Source organism: Bombus bifarius, unplaced genomic scaffold (genome assembly GCF_011952205.1).
Source record: "Bombus bifarius isolate JDL3187 unplaced genomic scaffold, Bbif_JDL3187 scf7180000007996, whole genome shotgun sequence".
In the NCBI taxonomy this organism is placed as follows: Eukaryota; Metazoa; Arthropoda; class Insecta; order Hymenoptera; family Apidae; genus Bombus; species Bombus bifarius.
Genome location: NW_022884376.1, coordinates 5,704,282 through 5,723,162, shown reverse-complemented (window position 1 = coordinate 5,723,162; position 18,881 = coordinate 5,704,282). Strand labels below are relative to the sequence as shown.

Here is an 18,881-nt window from a genome sequence, read left to right as displayed (position 1 = left end):
ATAATCAACGAAAAGGAATCTTTGAATCTTCAGCCTCAAAATCTCTTGGCGCAACTAAACGTACTAAAACTCCAATTTTTTACACATAAAATCATCGTGTTGACACAACCGTGAGTCCAACACCGATCGAGAAATAGTTCACGATACTCAACGATTATATCGTATTTTGCAGTTTGATTTGCAGTTTGATTGATCTGTCATAACAGATGACAGATTATTCGATATTCTTGCAAACTCGTCAAATACGTACAACCAATGTACTTGAATTCCTAATATGGTTAACACGAATTTTCAAACATTTTTCATTGTGGGTTTCAACCTGGTTAAATATACTACTGTAACGCAATGCAGATCTCCGATGTCTGCAAACTACATTCGGTAAACAAATTTACTAGAACCTTAAAATTATAACACGTTACGCTGACAATGATAAATATAGCTTTCAGGGCAAGTTTTACTACATTCTTAAGCTTCGTACATCCACGAACGTTGTCTGCGGACAATCCGCGCATACGGTTGTCCAATATCCGTGTTCAAGCCTGTACTGATATCTCAACGTCCCTGCTCGTCCAACTGCGTAAACTCGCGATCATCATTTATACGACATATACGTGTAGTTTTCGGTCGATGAAGAAATAGACGAGGAAGATTAACGGAATGTTTCTAGATCTGCAAATTATCGAGAACATTTTATTAATTCTGTTACCATTTATGAATTTCTATAGTTCTATCTTACTCCGGTTCTAGCAGATAGAAAGAGTTTTTAACGTTTCAAGAAGATGTTTAATAAATGTGAAAATTAAAACGAGATATCATGCGATAATCAATAAGATTATTTTTCATATTTTGTTCAAACTGCCAAGGTGCTGTTTAACGTAAGAAACCTATAGTTGAGTAAAAAATGAGCAAAAAAACGTAACATAGTTAATATGAGAAAGGAGTCTGTATAAGCTAAATGTAGACGAGGAGAGAAAGAGAACAGTCTCGAGTTTTTCTAGTAAAAATTTGTCATCTCGTTATTTCCTGTCCGATCAATCGTTCTTTCCACGAGGTTTATGTGGCATGCGAAGCACACGAGGACGGACAAGAGACACGCGTTGCTCGACGGTGCTATTCACGTTCGATCATGCAGTTAGAGGCTGCATTCGTAGGTGATAACCGAATCGAATGAAACGCGACGTAATTCGATTTTCCTGGTGCTCGTTGAAGCGGTTTTCTAGTCCTTCTATTGGACAGTGTTTCCTGTACGACGATCTGTGTACACACCGATACCGACGTTCTCTCATAACTCATAGTTACGACCTACCAGAGGAGATAATAACTCTAAAACTCTTGTTTATGCCTCTGCGAGCGATTTGCCTAGTGAATCATGGTTAATTTTGATAAACACCAACAGAGTGTATTTCTCCGATAACAGGCTTGATTTGTATCCTTTTATTACACTGATTGATCGCGTTCGCCGCATTAGTCGTTTATATTATCCCGGATATATCGGAAATTAAATCGCTTTCTGAAAAGAAATCTGACGTTTGAATCGCGGTCGTGTTTGCGTGATATAATTTTCGGTGAAACGTACGTTTTGCCGTAGCCGTCTGACGTGCCGTTGCACCTAAGATGAAACATCCGATTAAAAAAAAAAAAAAAAGAAAGGAAAGAAAAGGAAAACGTAGCTCCGAGTACGCGTACATCATCTCCTGTTTGGATTTCAATTTTCTCAACCTTCAACGTTCTTAATTAATTGAACATTTAATATCAAAGGTCGTAATTCGCGTCTAATTCAATTCGCTTTCCTTTTGCTCGCTATCAATTTCGTTCAATGCATTCGAACTTAAAACGTACTCATTACATTTAACCTAATCGTCAAATCCTTGAACTATTTTCGCTTGGCTCGCAAAACGCCGGTATAATTAATGAGACGCGGCAATAACACAAGGAATGAATTATATAAAGGAACCAATTGAAAATTTAGCAAGTCGTACAGCGTGACTGCTCGTTGAAATTCTAAAGCCTTTGACGAAGGTCGCGTACCGGTGAAACGAAGTAACGTCAAACGTCATCAAGGTGTTTGTCGGTCTAATTTCACGCACCCTACGCAAATAGCCTTTTATCTCAAAGAAAATGCGCTATTTTCGTAAAATTGAGAAGCCAATACGGCCAATACACGATGAACGTCTAAAGCGATGCACGTCCAAAGAAGCTAATAATAACGCCGGATATCATCGTGAAAGTTTATCGGATGCTACAACTATGATGTATATCGCGTCAGCCACGTAGATGGATCTTTGCCCCAGATTCCTCCTCGGCTCGCTCATTAACGCCGAAAAATTTCAAGTGGTTAAATTTCAATGTAACGAGGCATTTATGATTTCTCATTCGGTGAATCTTATTAAAACAGCTTTTTGTAGTTCAAGTATTATACAGCTATCGTACGGTTATCCTGCCTTTTCAATTCTACGAGAAAATGAATAGTACGGTAGTCCGCAATAATTACAAGGATTTAAATGATGTAGCTGAACTTCTACTGTTTAAAGCGTGTATACGTAGCGAAGTAAATTAAACTTTTCTGCAGTTCGCGTTGTGTGACTATTCTGTCTTTAAAGTCCCGTTACAAATCCACGAGCAATGTCGGCTGCGTTTTCAGTGAAACTCGAGTCTCGCTGAATGGCAAGTATGTAGTTCAACTATAATGGTACGTGCAACAAACTGTACCGTTCTCTTGGACGCGCGCAAAGCTCTAGAAAAGGGTGGTTTAAAAAGGGATGCTCGATAAAATTTAACAATTTTCTTATGATACCGAGTTTATATCACCGAGAACGAAGAGCCACGAGAGTTTTGCTCCGAACGAAAAAGGTGAAAATCGATAGCACGCAGGTCACATCGATGCTACGAAATCCTTGAAAGCTCCGAATCGCGCAATCACGCAACAACGCGAATGCAACTTACATCGCGGTCGATTACACGCGATATCGTAAAACTTTGGAACAGTGGCGCGCGTACGGCAGAATGCATGGTAACAGTTGACACAGTTTTTGCTAGGCACTCTGGTATGGTGGGTCAGTGAGTTCGCAACAAAAACGAGCACTATGGTCGCCGGTGTCCGCGCTTGGTGTCAGACCGCAACAAAACCAATGCCTCGAAAACAGTTTCGCCTAAAGTGAGCGATGAAACGAAACACGCTTCCGTTGATAACGACCGCTTCAAAACAAAATACCGAGGCGCAGGAATATCACAAGCCACTTGCAGCTGTCTCCGCCACTCGAGCCTCTAAAGGACTCTATCGAGCGTCCCTCTTTCTTCTCTTTCTCTTTCTCTCTCTCCCCCTCTCTCTCTCTCTTCTCACCTGTAATTCATCCACGCAGTTTGCACCGGAGGGAACTCGAATTTATGTCTAGGTCGTCCTGTTGAGAAAACTGCGCGCGATAAATTTGCCCTTCTTAAGTGCTTTAAACGTCACTCGACGCTAGATTAAGTTGCGCATGAAACAAAAGGAAGCTTCGAGCAGCCGAGCGAAGGTAAAATGAGAATGAGTAAACAGAAAGGCTTTAGTCGTTTATTTTTATGGTCGTTACGCGTTTATAGTAATTTTGAAAAGTTATCGACGGGACGGTATGATTAGTTTTCAATATCTTCCAAGGGATTATTATAGCAATTCAACAGACGGAACTGTATTTGGACGAGCAGTTCGTGTAACTGGAACTCACGTAAGAAATAACGTAGAGAAATACGCTGTCAACTGTACGTATTAGAAGAGCTATCGATACTTCGTACAAATCGAATGCTTCTCACGGTTTCCATTTCCTATTTATTTTATTCTAAATTTGTTATTTCATACGCGTCGCACGTGTCGTATGTCGTAGAGTACCGAATAAAGTTATTTTTGTGTAGGTTGAAGTTAGCTCCAATTCGAACCGGAGGGTTTCAAACTTGGAAATCTGTGAAATTACGGCAAAAGGAAAAAGAAATGTAAACGGTCTCTCGTTTTTCTCAAAAATATGCAAATCTTTCTTCGATACGATATTGTTTTAAGTCCGTGGATCCGCTTAAGATTCGCTAACTTGCTGGACTTTCCGAGAATTCCTGGAGAAAATTGAACTATTTCTCCGCGTTGTCATTCTCTATGCTCTTTCAACGGGCTGCCTTTCAGATATTTCCAGGTCTTTAGGATTTAAGACAGCCCCGGCTTGTCGAGTGTGTCCTTACGATTGTTATTTCAAGACCGTCCAAAGCAATCGTGTTCGTGTTATTTCAGGACCTCGGCTTCCTGGCTTCGGTCTCCTAGAAAACCTCGTGATATTTCCACCATTCGAGTCTTTGTTTGCCACAGAGATATTTTCGTTTCCAAATCGGAAGTGGAAGTGAATGTCGCATTATCCTGTAATAAATTATTCCTTCTCCCTTTATGGTCGCGATACTTCATAAATTTTGTATTACACAAATAGGAAATTATTGGTATTAATTACCTAATGATTAATTATTAATCATCTTGTACTATTCTATTATATCATATGACGTTTTATACAAAATTCGGTCAATTTCATTCGAGGGGGAAGAATTCAATTTCGAAATAGACACGCGTGTATTTCTCCTTCGTTACGTTCTCCTGCCCGAAAATTCAACGCTGCCTGAGATTCTTGGATCACGTACTACGCATTGAAATAATTTCTGAAATCCGATTACGACGTGCGTACTGTACGCACGGTTTGAACGTGGTAGCGCACCTTAATCCTACGAGCGCGTCATGCCGTTTAGCACCATGTATTTGCAGGTAATCGGATCGATCTTACGGGGTCACGTAGGCAGATTTCAATTTTATCGCCTTTCCAGTATTCCCGTTTGAATTAGTCATTAACACATTTGCCGCCACCAACGCATACAGCTGTCTTGAAGTACGTTGCTTCGCCTTACAGATTACGTATATTCCCTTTTATCAGAAATGTCTTTACATCAAATAATAACGTTTCTTCTAACGCACTGTCCATTGTTCCTTTCGTCTTTCCATTATCCTCGGTTGAAACGCGTGAAATGAAACGCTCGACAAAATATTTAAAAAATGTCGATTAAGGAAGATTGAAAACTGTTTTAAAGTATTGTAACAGCGCAGCTAACTGGAATAATTGGATGCACGATAAGCTTCTTGGTTAATACGATACAACTAATTATTATTAAGTGTACTTTACCTAGAATGTTTGATTACATAGTCGGTATTACGGCGTGCGTGATCACTATTAATATCATTGACCATGCAGAACCGTTCGTCAGAATAATATAGTGGAACACAGAGCTCGTGTTACGATCAAATTAACAACTATTAGTGATAATTACGATAATTGACGACATAGTTGTTGATGTAGTCAGTGATTAGGAAGAAACGATAGTAATTCAACTACCATTGCTGCGCGATTATATATCCTACTCTCGTATTTTGATATCCGAATCCGTTAGATGAAATTACACTTAATCGCTAATGGAATTCATTATCTATTTACTATTCTATTCATATCTATCATATTCTATTTACTATTTACCACGTTTCCGCGATTAAGCGTTTATTATATTCGTATCTCTTAGAAATTACTTCGTCTTTCTTTTTTTTTTTTTTGTTTTTGATACTGTCTAAATATTTTATTCCGCAATCACTATCGTACAAAGTAACAAAAAAATGTAACAAAGGTACTGAATTTGAAATTCGTTTTTAAAATCCGACTAAAATACACGACGAAACCACAGATAATCGTAAAATTTTTAATTGCTCTTTCAAAAATACAAACTTGATATGCTTTTATTAAAAAATAGCTGGGCAAAACCCTTTGCAGAATGAACATCGTTGTGCAATTTTTATTGTTGCGTTACAATCACAGACCTATCGTTTCGCTGAATATAGTTGCAACAAATCAGATCAAGTTACAATCGACGATATTGAAAACTATTACGTCGAAGAGGAATTTATCAACTTGTTATTAGTAATACTGGATAAGATACGTGTTAATTAAAATTGACGAATTATCGAAAGAAGCTGCGCAATGCTACAACGAGAAACTTACACGCCACACACGTGTACGTTATATTCCTATACACACTCGCATCAGTCAATCAATCATGTCAGCAGCAGAGCTTGCTGCACAACGTGTATTGGTTTTTTCCCTCGAACCACACTTTGCCTATCCTGCACCGTCATCTTATTTATAGCATTTCAATCTCGCTTCTCAATAATTGACGTACACTATAATTCAGGTCTACTGTGTATTTTTCTACGTAGCTGACGAATATTAACCTGCCGTTCTCGATGAAACTCTATTTTAGGTCAAGCGGTATTTCGACATTGATAGATAAGGTGCGATAATTGCTGTTATACTCTTACATGCTCCTTGATAACGATTACTCTACTTTGATTATTTTATATATTTTTTGCATATTACGTATGTGCATTTTTTGCGCTTTTGAAACCTTCCAACTTGCCATGAACGCATACAAATCCTCGGTCTACTTGTAAGTTACGATCTTGTAGATTATTTTCTTCGGAATTTATCAGTCTGATTTTACAATTTTAACAGCCATGTATACCTAGCGTAAGTGTAATAAGTATCCAGTAACTCACAAACGTCGGTATAAGTAGAATTTCGCCCTTTTCGCGATGTTCGCTGCTGCAATGCAAAGTACATTGGCGCGTGAATCATGCAACAGAAATGGCCGGTAATTCATCGGGCCGTTATGTAGGGCGACGTAAATCGAGAAGATTGTGACAATGAATCAGCGCAGCTTTATGGCTCTCCATGTAATTAAGTCGTATCCGATAAGCATTAAGTATGCAAACGCGAAGCAAATCCACATTTCGTGCCACTATTCGCCGCTTGTAATCGGATCATCCCGCCTTGAATCCTACGCGATTCGTTCGACCCTTGTAAATTTTCCCCTTCGATCTTAATTCCACATTCTTTTTCGTTCATTTTCCATGGTTGCACGTGAAATGTCGGTTTCCCTGAATTTCAGATTCCTAAGCTTAAACGTACCAATAAATATCACACTTTAAATCTGAGCAGCAAGTAAGCACGGTAAATATTGAATTTCAGATGATAAATCTGATATTTGATTGTCAGGGATTCCACTAAAGGTTCAGCTATTAGGTTGTCCGAAAAGTGTCTTTCTTTTACAGACACGTCTTTTACAACGACGTATCTTTATACAAACATAAAACCTAATCTGTCGAACGTTGTGATTTTTATTTTGATAGAACAAAATGGATCCTTCCTTATAAAACGAAAGAAACTTTTCGGACGACCTAACAGTTTCTCATGAAAGTATACGAACGGTTAGGAGAGAATTTTTTGATGAATATGTACATTATACGGAACGTTCGGAGATTTCGTTACAGAGCTAATAAATTTTAAGATATCCTGTACAATAAACGAAAGGTTTCTAAAAGTGTTAGAATACTTTGGCCAACCACTCTATCTACATATGCTTCGTTGCCCGTTGTGTCAACTCGTTTATTGAATTATGTTGCACGAGCTTCGAATGTACCTAGTTCATAATGTAAAGCTACATAAGTACTTGTTTGAGACGAATGTTGCAAACTAGTTGGCCAAGTGGACTCTCTATACTTGGATAATCCTTCCAAGCCTGTGAACATCCTGTTTACTTTGATAGTTGGAAGTTGGAAGTGTAGTAGTGGCGTTACAAGTCATTGGAGATATTAGGTCGAAGGATAAATAAATATTTATCTCTATACGTATTAACGCTTCTTTTTATTAAAATTAATTCCGTAAAATTCATAATTATGGTTACTAATTTTCTCTAATTAATCAGTTTTTTTCCCCATATTTTTCAGGGAATTGATTACGTGTCTGCTTGGAAAAGGATCCGTATTAATAGACTCACGGAATGGTAAGTTCCCACGGCTTTTAATTTCGCGAAGTAACGAGGCTTTAATTCATAAAGGGTTGCCTCCAACTGGCTGGGACTTTAACGAGGACATTAAAGTGGTTTCGAGTCATGCCGGAACTGGTACGCATTCCGTCCTTCAGGGAGGCTGCCAGCTGTTAAACATTGCACGGAAGAATTTTTTAACATGACGAACGAACTCCTTTAATTTCATGTAATGAAATGCGTGAACTGTTACTCCAAATTAAAACTGCTTCCGCGTTATCTCGCGAATTGTTAGCAGTTTCTGCCGCTTTTGAATCTCATCTAGCTCGCCGTTCCGCTTTATTTTCACGAAATTCTAGTTGGCGAAAAAAATTGTCCCCGATGTTATTATAAAAATGTTCGCTTTCTCGAATTACCCACCCTATTTAAAAATTCATGTATTTACACGCTCGATATTTCAAGGTTTATCGATCCTATCAATTTTATATCGTCTTTAAAGTTAGCAAAAGTTACGCGGGCTATATCGAAGCTCGTAACTTTTTCTCCTAGTACGTTATACCTTTTCTGCGGTACGCCGGTCGAGAAACAAGTTCATTGGAGAAACAAAATTTTTATCTCGAGTTTTTATTTCATTATATTCGCGAAATGATTACGAACTCGTGACAAGAAGTTTGATGAAAGCAGCCCGTAACTCGGCGCAAGTTAGAGAGAGGCTGCCTAGAGATGAAACCATCTAGAAATTAACCTACTTAAAACTACTAACGATAGATCGTAATTCTTGCTTTCTCAAAGTGACACCGTTCCTATCGAATATAAACTTCTCCATTAATGCTTCGGTACATTGATTAACGAACGAGTATACACTGTATACAACATAACGACCGCTAAAAGAGAGCGTCGCGCCGGAAATGGAAAGTTTCAACGTTATTAAGAAAATTACATTAGATAGAATTACGGTGATGAAATATTCGTCCTTCTCCTTCGATAAGCTCTGTACTTTGCGCTTTATTCGTTTTCCAGTGAAAACCATTTTCAGAGGTAGGAATAATTGGCTTGGTAATAACATATAACGCGATTATGTAGATACAAGGTGTGTAAAACAGAGGTAAATGACGTTATTTTATCCATGATGTTAGAACGCAATAAAAATAACGATTTATGAAAATAATAATTTCGCCTGGTTGTCGATAAAGAGGTACAGATTTGGAAAACGATGCAGTGCTATTAGTACTTTGCTATTTAATCTGATATATTATGGCTTGTAATTAATAATACGTAACCTGTCTCATTCTTCTTATTCCTATGGCCATGGTTTTAATTTATAGTTATTAAAAAAGCGATACAATGTATTTCATTCGTGAGATATTTATTTATTTATTTTTAATTTTCTCTGTGGCGCTTTATACCTATCAGCACGGTATTCTAAAATGCTTCGGGCGGTGATGACGCTTAGACAGACAGCAGGAAATAATTTGCGCCGCGTGTATCCGTAAAATACGACTCTAGAGATGCGCGCAGCTTACCGTTGCGAGTCGATGCTTATCAACAATTGTCGTTAACTATGTCGTAACTTGGTATTCCCAAACGTTGGGCACCGGTAAATTACCAATTGCTACGCATTAGTGACGTAAACTTCTCCCACGGGTGCATAGAAGTGCTCCCCTTAGCGAACAATAATGAGGCCAATGAATGCGACAGTAGCACCTTGCCAATGTGTTCCTGTTGTTATTTTCATTTTCTTTGAATACGCAATTTAACCAGTGGCACACTCGCTACTATCCATCAAGCGATTAAAAAATTGAAAAACGTGAAGCATGAAACCGTATAAATGTCCAAAGAACCAAATTTTTCGATTAATCTACAATCTAATCGTCTTCGTCACCTTCCGTTGCACGTCCCTAATTTAATTGGATTCATACTTTATAATGGTAGCTCGTTTACTAGAAGACACGATGTGGCCACGAACACCGGTTTCGCAAATAGCAGTTGAAATTACACGCGGTCGTGCAATTACAAGGGTTAAGACGTTTCCTGTAACTGTGTTCTTGCAGTCAGTCGTATAGCAGCAACCTCTTAAAGGCGACGAACAATTAGTTTCGACCGTTCGGATGTTGATTCAACGTTACGTACCGAAGTCGGTCTTCTTCCATTCAGCCTGCGACATCGACGTCTACCTGTTCCTTTCTCGCTTGTTCCTTTCTTTCCCATTTCTCCGTATCCTCTATTTTACTCCGTTACTCTTTCTTCGTGCAGCTTCGACCGCCTTTTCCATCGGCTTGACTCCACCGGAAGTACGCCGAGGCTGACCCACATTCGACAACAATGGCCACACTCAACTGGCTGCACTCGCCTCAATCGTCGTAGCCTAGGCAGAAGTTGCCTCGTTTCGGTCTCGATTTTCCAAACGACTTTCCATTCTCTCTTCCTCTCTTTTTCTCTCCTTCTATTTCTTTCTTGTCCCTCGTTTTCACTCCCTAAGGCTACTCGCATTCCTATTTTTCAATAATTTCAAGCGCGCCTCCACCTAATTTCAATCTTTTCTTCATCGGCAACGAACTTCCTCCGCCTGTTGAAGAATTGATTTCATCCTGGGTCGCTGGAAATCGGAAGTTCCACTTTAAAGCCATTCATCGTGTCCGCGGGAAGTTTTCTGATCGATGGCGTTGCTTATTACCCATGTAGATGCACGGACTACCCGCAATTAAAATTGAAAAGATGTGATCTAAATTTAATAGATGATATTTCGATGAAAATTGCTACCAGGTTGTTAGTCGGTCGTCGTGCTTTAACATTCATTAGCGATGACAGTTACTTTTCTGTGAATCAATCATTTTGTGAACGATGGTTGACACTTGACGTCGAATCTATCAACTTGTTAGGCTCGATAGACGAATTTTGTATTCTACCAAATGATTTTATATCACGGAGAGAAATAGTGGATTTTCTTAATATTGAAAACTATGTCTTCTCTATGTTCGATTAAAGGGTTTCTACGATCGTTCGCATCATCGGTTAGCATTTCAATCGATTCATAATAAAAACGAGAATAACAATTCTTCTCGATACGCAATACTCGTTTCCCTTTGTGTAAAACTTTTATCGTGATGATCGATAGTCGTCGTATTATCGCTAATTTATCGAACGGAGTTGTCATTCATTTTGTCAAGATAATGGACGTTTCATTGTACTCGGTTATGCTTGATACTATACCGCATATTTAACTATATCGTTAACGTGATTTTACTTTTATACTATTTTTAAGTTAATATAAGTTTACTATATAAAGTTTGTAAAATATTTTCTCAACTCTCAGTTTTCCCAAATGTTCTCTCTCGATACTAAATGCCATTGTAGAAAAAAACATTCGGCGTAACGAAGAATCTTCGATGTGTATTCTATTGTAGTATATATTATTTACATCTGACACACACTCACACACGCTCTTTGTACTTAATTTTCAATTAGCAATTTAGTTTAACGAGTCTGGGAAACGGTTACAACTGTTCAATAAAGCAAGAAAATCGACGATATAGTTTCACACCTGCATTAAACATTTTTGGAACATAGAAGAGGAGAATGCCGAGGATTTCGTGGTAATACATCAGTGTGTCAAGCGCTTAACATCTTCATCCTCTAAATTATCCTTTCCCACTTCTCCATTTCCATTTTCCCTTTCATTGTTCCGGTTACTGTTATTCCCTTTCGTCCTTTTTTGTTTTCGTTCCATTCTATTCTACATGTCTCTTCTTCTTCTTTGAACTTTTCATCTTTCTCCGTTTTATCTATCGCGTACGTACCCGTTCCTTTCCATTCCGCCCCTCGTTTTCTCTTTTATTCTCTTACCACCGTTAGATTAAACCTATCGCTTCTTGTTCATTACTCTACCATTGCCTCATACCATCGCTACTTGCCGCAATTCTCACAGCACATTTCTATCAAACAACGATAACCCAAAAATTTCGGTACACTTATGGTATACTCGTACCTCTCGAACCTTTCTTTTGCTACACGACGCTACTCATCGACACCATAGAAAGGCCCTGTCGCAATTCACCAAAGGCCAGTCTTGGTGTATTCTCACGTGGAATAAAATTACGAAAATGATAATTTTTGAACGATCAGCGAACAGCAGTTAATTTCTCATAACCTTTCGTAACGGTAGACCGCAGTCCTGGTACACCCGCGGCGTATAATCTTCGTTCGTTTGCGCACGAACGCAAGGAACAACATTTGGAACGAGACAGGGACGCGGTCGAATACACGTGCTGATGAAGCACGGTGTAGCGTTGATTAAAGAACTGCTGGTATGTTTCGCAGACGCGGACGATGTTCCGAAAATAACATTCTAAGCGTTCTGAAATACGTCGTGTTGGGTAGAGAGGCAGTAAATTATCGCGGCGAGAACGCGGCGTTATTCGGCGACGAGAGATACCCGTTTCAGGTAAAGCAAACGCAGTCAATTTCACAATCTAGTCGATCTGCCGGTGACTCAGCTACGAGTCCGCGTCGTTTCGTCTTATCAACGGTATTTTTCGCGCGCTTCGAGTGTCGTCGAATTAAATTTCACATCATACGTCGTAAATTGGCTGGCTTCGCCCCGTTACCGCGTCCATTCGGAACGCGAATTTATCGTTCCATTAATTTGACATTTAATTTTCCACGATAACGACGGCGTTCGCGCAATTTCTGTCTGATGCCCGGTTGCTGGCGGCCACTTCTGAATTACTCCTACCGAATTTGTCGCCGACAATTCGTTGGCCGTGCAATTTCGTTTCGCCGTATTATCGATGTAGCCTCCGCGCCCTGGAATACAGCTGACTCTTTGAATTTACCTTGGCTGCCCGCTCCACGACGCCCCCAACCCTTCACCTCGTCCCCTATACTCCCTTTCCCCTAAACCTTGCTCTTCGTCCCGCTTGTCACCCGGCAAATCCTCGTTTTATGATTACGATCTTTCGCGCGGACTTTCGCCATTCTCGTTAATTATCGCGGCCTGCGTACTTTCCGTGACACACATTTCCATCGCGTCGAATTATTTTGTTCGACGAATTGGAACCATACGGGAAACGGAATTTCAATTACCTACATCCTCGGAAATGAACTTTCAGCTACCTATACACCGTTGTTGTTCAACGCACTGCCCGGAGCTACGTTTATTTGCTTTATCGAAATTTATTACATTCCTGTAGAATTTCGTTTATCTTACTCGAGCAATATCTGCCGTGATAAAGTACAGTTAATATCGCGCAATGAAAATTGATTAACATATTTACGCGTTTTAAGTGGGTAGACGTGAAATTTCAACAGGGGGTGTTTATTCAAATTTCAAAAGCGATGCTCGAATATCTTTTAGTAGAACAAATATCGATATCAAACGATGAAATTTACTTTTTTTAGTTGGATCGTCTGCGTTTCGTGTTGTTGAAGTTGTGTGCGTGTTTCAGCGACAAAAACTTTCCTCGAAAGTGGAGCAAATAACGTTCATCGTAGCCAGTTCCAAGTATATTAATACAGTTTTATATTTAACTTTGTAAAATTTTGTATGCAAATACACGCAACTAGTTCACGTTCGACGATACATGTCGTATAAAGGAAACGGCATTAAAGTAGAAGCATTCCGATATTTGCTTTACGAGCGATATATCGCAAATCTCTTTCACTGTTACCACGCACAATAGTAGAACTTACTTATTTATACTTTTCCTCTTTGTTACTTATACTATTCTTTACAATTGTATTACTATTATGTTCCACTGCTTTCGTTGATTATTTAATTGTATTTTATAAATAACTCCATGGATCAGATTCGAATTTTTTCTCTTCTTTCTTCTCGACTTTCTTACTAAATTCGTCAAAAGCTTCTTTGCCGAAATTTACGATTCGCTACATTCTTACAACATTTACAAATATTTTCTGCTTATTCTTAACCATTATTTAGCGCCAATACATAATTCCGACGTCGGTTAATTAACGTCGTTTCTTTCCCAAAATTTTAGGACATTCCAACCTACTATTAAGTCGTACACGAAAATTTACGACGTTTGCTTTTCTTGGAACTCGGTTCACTCGTAAATTTTCTACCTACCTTTCGCCATCGCAACTTCAGTGTCGATTTAATTAACCTTTCAACGTAAACGAGTCGGAATGATTCGTACAATCGGGACGAGGCATAGACGCGACAGTGGCGGTGGAAAAGTTGCACCCCGAAAGCGGAGAAACGCGTATACTCGGAGTTTCTTGTCGCCAGTTCAACGCAATGTCGCGCTGCAGTCGAAGAGACTAGCGGCAGCGTTTCGTGTGCGGAATTGTTCGTGACTTTGCCACGAACTCTGGCAGTCGGGAGCACGTCCCCGTGAAATGATCACCGCGATTCGAGACGTGATCCGAGAGCCGAGAAGCTTCGCTATGGTTCTCCTTAAATTTTCCCTACTTTTCGTCCGTCGATGTTCGTTCAGTTTTATAGTCGTCCTGACGCGACCCGCTTTCACTCGCGAAATCCTGCCAATGGCTACGTGTGGTCATCGAAATCTCTGTGACCGACTCATCGACAAACTGTCGAATTGAAAATGGTTCGAATCATTTGGGAAAAACAGCTCTTTTTAAGCAATTATCGAACGATCGCGCTATATTCGTTGTGCTTCTTCATTCATTTAGCGACATCGGTGTGTACTGAACGAAGGACATATGTAAATACTAATTATATATGATATATGTAAATATGTAAATATTTAGTCACAAAAGTCTACATGCCCATCGTGAACATGGAACGTAATAGTAAAAACGTTAGCTTCGCTCTGTATGGCGCGCGTATTGTTAAAATGTAACGTAGTTAGTTCATTTTCAATTTTATTAATAAAAGAGAAGTAAAAAAAAGATCCGAAATAGAGTGTTGCAAAAATTACGCACGCCTATTGTGTGTACATGAAGTCATAGAAATAGTATTTTCTTTGATAAGTGAATTAAGTAAAATTGGATAAATGATGGAAAGTTAAAGTTAAGTAAAATAATAATAGAGAGCTTCACATTGTATTCACATTCATATAGAGTGGATTAATATCAGGTATATTTAAGGTATATAATTGCTTCTTTCTTTCTAGTCAGCTATTTTGGGTAAATAAAATAGGAACATTGGAAAATATTTCGAAGCAGAAAATGAATTCTGTTTCCTATGAAAGTTTTAATAACTTATCCAGGTGTTCCGTTTTATTCGTAAATAATGTTCTCTAAATTGCAAGTACAGAATGTTTAAAAATTCGCTCATTATCGTCCGATGCATTCATTATAAAACTGCGCTTTAAATAATAGGTAACGTTAAAAGCGCTTGAAACGTAAATTACACGTATAACCTATATTTTTTATACCTTTTAACAGCTAAATTTTTCAAGTTTTCCTCCGCAACCAACCTTTCCCGAACGACGTATTCTATTAGTTATTATTGCATGATAGATATCTCGATATGGCGAAATATTATCCACAGTATAACGTTTATAAATATTTACAGAGAAGTTTTTATTTTATTTCTTCTTTGCTCTTCAATTATAACAATAAACCTATGAATTTCAATTCAATTTGCGTTCGTTACTTTTTATTCGGCAATTGTATAGATGGAATGATCGATTGAAATTTGTGGACGATGTTAACGAATTTGTGTGAATGAAATGTTGCCTGTTCGGGAAATATCAGATTTACAACACGCCGATGATTTTTCTATATTTATAATTCTGGTGCTTCCGATCGTTTGACATTTTTTTTGGCGGGCGTGGATTAAAAATCACGATTTGTCCCGTTATTTTTTTCTTCTTTTTTTTTTTTTTGTTCGACGCAAATGGATGTTAGCGTTTAATGAATTCTGTGTGTTGAAACATGGACAAGATTTCGGACGCAAAAGTTGGAGGATCGTAACAGGAAGTACACAAACGAATATAATTGATTGAAATTCGAGGACGTTTAATTACAATAGGTAAGAATTTTTCGCGACTCGTCGACGATATTACGATATGGCAAACGCTTCGAACCCGAGGGAGTTCTCATAATGACATAAATGTTTCAGTTTTCCGTGGTGCGAGGAAAATTCGAAAATTCCACGATAATAGGACGCGACGATGCATGTCCATGCATTGTAAATTTAATACAAGTTTTATGCGTGAAATTAAAATTTTGATTAAACGTTGAATCGTTCCGGGAACGCAACACAGACGAAACCAAGCTACGTACCACTGAAAACGTAATGTTTTGATTAATATTTATTAGCCTGTCCTGAAATATCTACAATCGATAATATTCAAACTCAGAGTAAAATCGATCGATATGATATATTTACTCGCTTGGTGATATTCTTTCTCTCGTCGTTTCGTTCTCATCGAAGAATAGGTACACAGCGATTATTATAATTGTTTCGCGTGTTTTTCGCTATTCTGTGTTTCTGCTAATTATCCAAAAGCTCGCATACGATGTACGTAAAGTTCTATCAATTTGCGAAATTCGGCCCCTAGAATTGTATTCTAATAGAATTCTTGTTAATAAATACAAATAAAGGGTACAATCACGCTATCACCGGCGACTATCGAGTGAGAACAAACGTTCTAAACTAACAATAAAAATTCTCTTTTGTTTTGTGTATCCCAGGCGCTCGAACGAAAGGGGAACTATATGATACACTGAAAAGAATAACCGCGTCTGGGGAATACAAAGGACGTAAAGCCATCTTCAAAGACTTCGCCCAAAACTGGGTCGTACTCGTTACACGTTCGATTGATTTGCAGCTTCGCGCTTATTTGGTAAGCCCTTTTCTCCTTTCTGTTTGCTATCCTTTCGTACTGTCCCACCCTAATTTTACTTTACTGACAAGGAACACTTGAAAGGAATCTTGCCAACTTTCGTAGAATGTCGTTAAAAGCGAATTGTTTGTTATCAAACTATTTAATTGAATGGTGCAAAACGATGTAACAAGTAGACCGAGGATTTTTATGCAAATTAAATCTACGCTATCAAATATCGTAGAAAGCGTGTATTTTATATCGTTTCCTACTATATCGTTCGCAGTATGATAATAACTATTCGAAAATGAATTCTAAAACTTGGCCATTTCATTTTATTTAAACCTCGTTATTTCGTTATTGAACATGTCGACCGCCATGCGAATTTTGTAGACGTATTTTGTTTCCTGGGAGCCTCGGCAGATTGAAATATACTGCACCGTAACATTTAATTTTTGCAAGATGTTATATATCGTATTTGCACACTTTTTCTCTGGCAATGTTTGTTAAGTTATTCGCATCGTTGACCATTTTTTAGCAAACGAAGTTGACCTTATTTCGGATATTCTAAACGATTTAGTAACATGGGTAATCGATGACCACCGTGCCATCCAACGTCTCAAACTTCGTTATTCATTTTCTATTCTTTTCTTTTTTTTATGTGTGTTTTTACTACTGTCAATTTTTCTTCGTACACGTTTCTATTACCTCGATTCGATTTTTCTTGCGCACCGTGTAAGAACTTGGCTGGAAGTTGAATGTGCGTTTCTATCTGGCAGCTGGTTTCCGGGATGCTGATACGAAAAAAGTCTGACGTTGTCGCGACGCCGCGTTTTTCCATCGAACGACACATTGGCACCGAACACGCAGATTTCCGGTTACCGCTGATTAATCTATGCATTGTACCAAACTGCTGGACCGTTCCAACTGGATTTAGTTACGACAATAAAATTCCATTTCAATTGAAAATAATACCTGCCCATCGGGACTCGGACCATCAACATTATCGATTAATAATTAATCGACTTGAAACGCGTGGCTCAAAATGCTATCGTGCCGATTAATCGTGGAATATATATTTTCAGGATGACTTTTCAACGAGCTTCCGTTTAAACATCGCGTTCACGGCTTAATTTAATGACCTCTACACTCGACAATGCGAAAAGGGATTAACGTTATCTCATCAAACTTGCTGACAGACAAAATGTCTCGCTCGACTCGCGCACACATCGTGTTTCGCTTTATTATCTTGACAGATTTTTACTCTGTTTGTTTATTGCAAACGATCTTTCCGCTACGAGTCATTTAAAGCGGTTCATCAAGCAGCTGACTTTCAATGGAGTTTCGACAAAGCTTTCATGACCGTAAACCGAATTCCCTTGTAACAAATCCATCGACATTGACAGTTTCACCAGCACGTATACCACCGTTGGTTGGTTTCCAAGTTAGTTTCGGGCACGTACAGCGTATAACTTTAAAGTAGCTGCTATTAATACAGGATTCAGTCGTTTTTCAAACGGTTTCTCGGTTCCTGGAAGGCACGAGCGAGGTTGTAGAAACGGGAGTTTCAGCAACCACCTTGTGTATTACACATTATTCGTATGTGACGTGACGTATAAATTTCTCGTCCAAACATCAGCCATAATTCCATACGCATTCGCGTGTTGTAACGTTACCAGACAATCGTAGAGAATTATATTCCAAAGTAAAGTATATATATGTGGGATAGTGTAACGTCAGGGAAGGACGTGGCGTGAGGGGAATTGTTTATTAACGTTGTCAAGATATGTTAATGTTGTCAAGCAGTGTTGTGAGCGTTACCAAGGTATGAGCAAAATAGGGATAAGGGAAAGGTATAAGGGAAGGTATAAGGGAAAAATGAGCATGGAAAATGCTGTCAGAGTTGAATTTATCGTGGTCGTGTGAAGTTCGTTGTGTTGTTGTGTCGTAGAATTAGTGAGAAACGAATACGCGAAACGCGGTATTATATTCGATTTCGTGTGAGTGCAACGATATTGTATTTATCATACTGTTTTCTATAAACTTATAATATAATATTCCTACATATACATATAGTATAGTAAATAACGGAAGTTTTCAATAAATGAAGCATTTTATTATAAATTTTATAATAAAAAACTTAGATAAAGTAAATTTTATAAAAAGTATGTGATTATTAATCGAGTGTCGCGTGTTAGACTTGCTTTGCTTTCATTATATACACATGCACGTTTCTTTTCCTCTAATTTATGAATTGACAAT

The 18,881-nt window shown here is 38.5% G+C and overlaps 1 protein-coding gene across 8 annotated transcripts in view; it reads left to right on the top strand.

The window, feature by feature from the left end:
• Nucleotides 1-18,881, top strand: part of LOC117205919 (TWiK family of potassium channels protein 7-like) — a 290,132-nt gene that overhangs the window by 114,052 nt on the left and 157,199 nt on the right. For all 8 annotated transcript variants that reach the window (XM_033444771.1, XM_033444770.1, XM_033444768.1 and 5 more), the window contains exon 3: nucleotides 7,826-7,881. The gene's annotated coding sequence lies outside the window, so the exon portion shown is untranslated. The remainder of the gene's footprint in view (nucleotides 1-7,825; nucleotides 7,882-18,881) is intronic.